At 37.7% G+C, this 6,824-nt stretch overlaps 1 pseudogene; it reads right to left on the bottom strand.

Annotated features, from left to right (window-relative positions):
• Positions 1–264: 264 nt before the first annotated feature.
• On the bottom strand, positions 265–365 carry LOC121823002 (U6 spliceosomal RNA; annotated as a pseudogene).
• Positions 366–6,824: the final 6,459 nt, after the last annotated feature.

The raw sequence follows: 6,824 nt of genomic DNA, 5'->3' as shown, positions 1-6,824 counted from the left end.
GCTATAAGCTTGTTGTAAGTTGTCTTTGTCATGTTTAAACATGTCCTTTTTATTTCTAGTCTCTCCAGAACTTTTATTATGAATGGGTGATGAATTTTGTCTGAGATCTTATCTGCTTCTAATTAGATCATATGGTTTTTGTCTTTCAGTCTGTTTATTTGTAGATTACATTTATGTTGAACAATCTCTGAATTTCTGGGATGAAGTCAATTTGATCATGGTGAATAATTTTTGATGTATTAAGTTTGCAAGTATTTTTTGAGTAAAAATATGGAACACCTCATGAATTTGAGTGTCATCCTTGTACAATGGACATGCTAATCACCTCTGTAATATTCTAGTTGTAGTACAACTCCTGAAACGAGCACAGCCTAAGAGATTTTAACTTTAGGGAATGTTAAGTTTCATTTGAATGGGGACAAGATTTTGATTGTGAAATACAATATTGTCAAATTCCCTATACCATTAAGATGAGAGTACTCTGCTTTTGTTCCATTTATGGCACCTAAATAAAGAATATTAGCTAGTTCAGAAAAAGTTCTAATTTTAGTGGTGTTTCTTGCAAATCTTTCCTATAGGATCATAAATGCCAAGTGTTGTCAACAGTGCCTCGTTATGAAGGCAGTGAGGTGGCTCAACTGGCTTTTCCTGATTAGAACTTAAGCTCTCTTTATATTTGTTCCAAGATTAAGCCATCATGTGTATATAATTCTTTAAAGGAAATTATTTCTGAAGTATTATTTCTTTTATAAAGTAAGAACTGTACCATTATAATAGAAAAAATCCATACCATACTCTCTTCATAAAAAACATTAGTTCCTCCTGACAGCTAGAATGATCCAAGTCTAATATTGAAATGCTTGTTACCAGGAAAGATATACCATGATAAATGAAGACACCATGGGAATAAGGAGAAACAGAGTGCTAGGGAAGTTCCCAGGAATCTACAAGGATGACTCCACCATAGACTATTGGCAGTAGTTAAGAGGATGCCTGAGCTAGCATACTCTGGTGATCAGATGGCTAAATACCCTAACTGCCATCATAGAACCCTCATCCAGTGACTGATGGAAGCAGATGCAGAGATCCATGGCCGGGTTCCAGGTAGAGTTTCAGGAGTCCAATCGATGAGAGAGAGGAGGGACTCTATGAGCAAGGAATATCGGGACCATGACTGGATGACTGGAAAACATACAGAGACAACTAGCCAAACTAGTGGAAACGCATGAACATGGCGGCTGAGGAGCCGCCATGGTACTAGACTAGGCCCTCTGGATAAGTGAAATAGCTGTATAGCTTGATCTGTAGAGGGGGCCCCCAGGCAGTGTGATCAGGACCTGTCCCTAGTGCATCAGCTGGCTTTTTGGAACCTAGTGCCTATGGTGAGACACTTTGTGCAGCCTTGGTGCAGGAAGGAGGAACTTGATCCTGCCTCAACTGACTGTACCAGGCTCTGCTGACTCCCCTTGCCTTGGAGGAGGTGTGAATGGGGGGTGGGTTAGGGGGAAGGCTGGGTTGGTGGGAGGAGGGAGGAGAGGGGAATCTGTGGTTAATATGTAAAATGAATAGAAAATCTCTTAATAAAAATTATTTAAAAATAAAAAAAGAAATACTTGTTACCAATTGTATGAAATTACAGATGGATAGGTAAAAAATTGATTTATAATCAGAACATAAGAGAGAAATCAATTTATACTTTGAAGCATGAAATTTGATTTCCCTTTCCTCCAGTGTAAAACACCATGTACTACAAGCTATTGACTAAACCATTCACTCTCTGTCAACACACTGTATTTTGTGATTTCTTTGTGCAATCTTCAAGAAATGTTTGGTGTAAAGTTTAGTAACTGATTGCTTGATGTGTGGAAAGCCATGAGTACCTGATTTAGCACTGCTTAGCAGTGAGGCAGTCACACTTTTTCAATGGAATTTCACAATTAACTGTCATAACTGATTTTATTCAAATGCCTACTGAATGAATCTTTAGGCTTCCAAAACTTTGTCATTCTACACATTTTTTTCCTTCCTTGGATATTATAGTTAAACAGTTTTTCATTTTCAGTATTCAAACTCACTACTGTACCAAACCTATCTTCCAAAGATAACATGTTTTTAAATAATATCAAATTCATTTTCTGTTATTCAATTTATATCCAAAGGTCTAAATTGTTGCTTATAAAGATTAATAAAATAAATTTGTTAAATGTTTAACCAACTTTTCAGAGAGATTACAAAAAATTTGATTTTTTCATAAATATCTTATATACATATAAGATATTTTAACACCCCAATTTTCTAAATTTGAGTTTGAATACAGATACATTATTTTCAATATTATAACTTGTTGACAATTTCTTTCTTACAAAACTGATTTATATAAAATGAAAAAGTCTAAATTATTTATTTTAAAGTGTTTTGAATCTTAAGATGGTTAGAGCAGAAGTTTTAGACCTAATTTGAGGGAGAAAGATATTTTGTATTAGGTCAAGTGATTTTCTTAATAGCATAACATCTCTATGCCAAAGTCTTGCAGGAGATAATAATTTATCATGATTATGACTTTCTTTGATCATGTGCAGTCTAGCACAGAAGTCTTCCTAAATAATCAGCTATCACCTCTCTTTCATAAGGGTCTTCCCTTGATAACAAGAAAATCTAATAGTTCTCTGAACTCTACACAAGTATTCCTTATGAGAGCAATTGTCAATTATAACCATCTTAAAACAGAAATTTAGAAGGTTATCAAGAATAGCAGTTTGAAGTCCTGAAGAAAGGCAGATTCAGTCAAAGAAGAGTGTTAGACTTTAGTCTAATATAAAGAAGCCACTCTTTACTGTTTTTGGTAATGAATTGTTTAGAGGAGGATATTGTCTATGACTTAAGTTTGTTTACAATTTTTCCAGAGCAAGCTGAATTAGTGAATCACCCAGCCTTTATTATATAAAGTGTGGTCAGTGAACTACACTAGCATCATGTGAGAGCTTGTTAGTCATGTAGGATCTCAGACTCACTGAATCAGAATACGCATTTTAGTGAATCTCCCCCAGGCAATGCATAAGTGTATTAAAGTTGAAGAAGCACTGATCTAGTTAAGATTGATGTGTAGAAGGGTTAAAGATTCTCTATTAGAATTTCTCAGTCTTTGAGCTGAGAAAAGCTATATAAAGGCCGGCGGTGGTGCACGCCTTTAATCCCAGCACTTGGGAGGCAGAGGCAAGCGGATCTTTGTGAGTTCAAGGCCAGCCTGGTCTACAGAGAGAGATCCAGGAAAGGCCAAAGCTACACAGAGAAACCCTGTCTTGAAAAAAAAGAAAGAAAGGAAGGAAGGAAGGAAGGAAGGAAGGAAGGAAGGAAGGAAGGAAGGAAAGAAAAGAAAAGAAAAGAAAAGAAAAGAAAAGAAAAGAAAAGAAAAGAAAAGAAAAGAAAAGAAAAGAAAAGAAAAGAAAAGAAAAGAAAAGAAAAGCTGTTTTACCACAAACAGGTGACACCTGCAAGTACTCCCTGACTTTTCAGGGCAGATAGACTTTTCTCTTTCTTTCTTTCTTTCTTTCTTTCTTTCTTTCTTTCTTTCTTTCTTTCTTTCTTTCTTTCTTTCTTTCTTTCTTTCTTCCTTCCTTCCTTCCTTCCTTCCTTCCTTTCTTTCTTTCTTTTTTTTCAAGACAGGTTTTCTCTGTGTAGCTTTGGCCCTTCCTGGATCTCTCTCTGTAGACCAGGCTGGCCTTGAACTCACTTAACCAGGATCCCAACCCACCCCCAGAATGGTTTCCTGCAGCTGTATTAGGCCTTGCTCTTTAACTACCATGACACACAGATATCATTGTCTATGTTTGCTTCATTATAACCTAGAAAAGCATTGCTGTGTTGAACTAGATTTTGATGTGCAAGACTAGAGGAAAGGAAATGTAAGTAAAAAAATCAAATCTCATAGGTACAGACAAATTCAAATTGAGGATATCAGCTTGAAATTTAACATTCACTTCAATTCTTAGAATCCTTCCAAAGTTAAGTAAATAAAACATATCCAACCACCAAATTACACTGGAAGCAAAGTTCTAAGCTAGCAAATTTCTCTTTTCAAAATTTGTGATTTAAAATAGATGTCTTAATTAAAACTAATATTATTTATGTATTAATATTATAAATACAAAAGACAAATGGTCATATTAAATAGATAAACTGTCATAGTCAACTGTAGACAGATTTTACTGTACAGTTAAACTCTTGGTAACACAACAGAAAAATCATTTGAGGGATTGGAGGGATGGCTTAGCAGTTTCTCTTCCAGAGCACTGGAGTTTTGGAGTTTGGTTCCTGGAACCCACATTTCAAGTGGATCACAAGCTCTTGTAACTCCACACCCAGAGGATCCAATGTTTTCTTTTTGTTTGAGCAGACAACCTTCCGTGTGTGTGTGTGTGTGTGTGTGTGTGTGTGTGTGTGTGTGTGTGTGTGTGTGTACATATTCATACATAAACATAAATGAAAAATAAGGTATTTTAAAAGACCCATATTGAATATCCACTGCTATGAATGGTGAGGGAAATGTTTTTCTCCCAGTATGGGAAGATATTGTTTACAATAACAGTATCATTATATGTCTCTTTCTCAGTTAAAACAACCAGAAAAGACACAAGAACAAGTCATGGAGCCTGTATGTGTGGAGGGAAGGAGGGGATGAAGAAAAGAAAAAGAACAAAGAAGAGGAAGATACATAAAAAAGTGATGGAGAAAGAATAATGAAGGGGAAGATGGGGAGGGAAAATGGAGGGCAGAGGAGGGGGCAAGGAGAGGAGTAGAGTAGAGCAATTATAAAGTAGAAAAATCTTGAAATAATAAATATATAGCTGGTAGCCAGTAACAACAAAGGACACTGGAGAAAAGCATCACGGTTGCCTAGAACACTGTTTACCTGAGTCAAACTTTGGACAATTATCTTGCAAACACCTGATGGCTACTTTAACATGTATTAAGGCCATAAGACAGATGTCAATATTTTGATGTTAATACTTTGATGTTTATACTTTTGGGACTAAAGTGAAGTAGAATCAAAAGAAGAAGAATATAATATAGACCAAATTAGAAAAAAAGATAATGTCTTAGCTGTATTTGTTAGAGTTTTTTGCAAAGCATTGAAGAAAATGACTCATATATCAATATATAAGGAGTGGAGTGATAATAGAGTATCAGGACAGCTCTGCAGGGAAGGGTGTCCTGACTGCTCAGGAGACCCAGGCTATACCTGGTGTGATGGGGATGATCTCCCCACAGGATATAGCAATCCTGCTCCTCTCCTGGAGAGCCACTGCCGCTGAGCTTTGCTCAGCACCCACTTAAGGGGACTTCCTAGCAGAGTTCTGCTTCAGCCTAAGATGTTGTTTCTTTTGGTTCACTCTGCAAAAAGGGAAATCTCCTCTGGCTCCAGAGAAAAGTGTTACATTTTCAGCTTTCCCTTGCTCTGCCCACTGAGGGACATCTCAGCAAGAATCTTCTGTTCAGCTTTCCTTTGCTCAGTCCACTATGGGATGTCTCAGTAAGGATTTTCTCTAAGCCAGTGAATGAAGATCTTCACACCCAAAACTCTTTGAGAAAGAGATTTATTTGGGAAGGAGGAGTCCAGGAGAGTAGTTGCCTCTGCCAGGGTAGAGAGAATAGACTACAACTGACCAGGCAGGGCAGTTTATATAGGATGTCTTGGGAGGGTGGAGTCAAACAGTGATTGGTTAGATTTTTGTTTTGCCCAGGGATTGGCCAGTTTTGTGGGCTAGGGACAGAGATGGTCCTGATTCCAGAGACGAACTGTGTTTCTTTCACTGGCTTTTCTTGGCTTTTTAACACTGCTTCTAAGGCCAGGGCACATTTCTTTCACTGACTCTGATTTTAGGGACCAAGATTGTTACTTTGGCACTAGTTTCAGAATCAGAGCATATTTCCTTGGTTCTGGGTTTGGGGATAAAGTGTTCATTTCTCTGGCTCAGGTCCAAAACTCAGGCTGTATTTCTTTCCCTGGTTCTGGGGCCCAGGGCCAGGGTGCTACCTTCCTGCTCTGTGATTGGTTGGTTTCACAAGTCAGTTGGCCAGGAGAAGAGTTGTCTCTGATCTTACTAAGACCAGGGCTAGGGTGCTACTCTGTGATTGGTTTGTTTCACAAATCAGTTGGTCAGGGGCAGAGATGGCTCTGATCTGAAACAAACTCTGCTTCTTTCACTGGCCTTATCTAGTCATCTTTTACTAGTTCTGGGCTCCAGGGTCAGGGTGGGTTTCTTTAGCCCTCCCCTTTTCCCTAAATTCCCCCTTTTTGTTTAGTAATAAGCAACTAGGGCTTGGAATGGGGGCAAAGTTATTATTAGACTGCTTCCTGCTGAATTGGGGCATCAAAGTTCTTGGGACAATCTTGATCTTCCTTCTCAGGATATAACCAGGTTCTGCAGATCTCTGGCTTTGTCAATAGAGGCTGGTAATCCTGTAATATTAACTGGTTCAGAGTTTGGTTAGAAATATTTTGGATCTTTTGCTGAAGAAATCTAGTCAAGAGGTTTATGAGGCAGGGTGCAATTAGTAGGGCTAAGAAAAGAAAGAAAGAAAAGAGGGGATAAGAAGGGTAGCATCCATTTTCATATCTGACGATTAGTGATCTACTTTCCAGAGGTATCATGCTGTTTCTGAGTTTGAAGATCCATTTGGAATTGTTGGATCTTGTCTTTCAACTTTTCTACTTAAATTGTTCCTATAACATGCCATAGCTTTCTGAAAAGTTTCCATTTGGCACTCATATTCCTTTTGGATTTCCTGTGTCTCCATTTCCTTTACTGCTCAGTACCACCTGA

The sequence above is a fragment of the Peromyscus maniculatus genome, chromosome 15, assembly GCF_049852395.1.
Source record: "Peromyscus maniculatus bairdii isolate BWxNUB_F1_BW_parent chromosome 15, HU_Pman_BW_mat_3.1, whole genome shotgun sequence".
In the NCBI taxonomy this organism is placed as follows: domain Eukaryota; kingdom Metazoa; phylum Chordata; class Mammalia; order Rodentia; family Cricetidae; genus Peromyscus; species Peromyscus maniculatus.
Note: the sequence above shows the minus strand (reverse complement) of the source record. Positions and strands in the feature narration are given on the sequence as shown.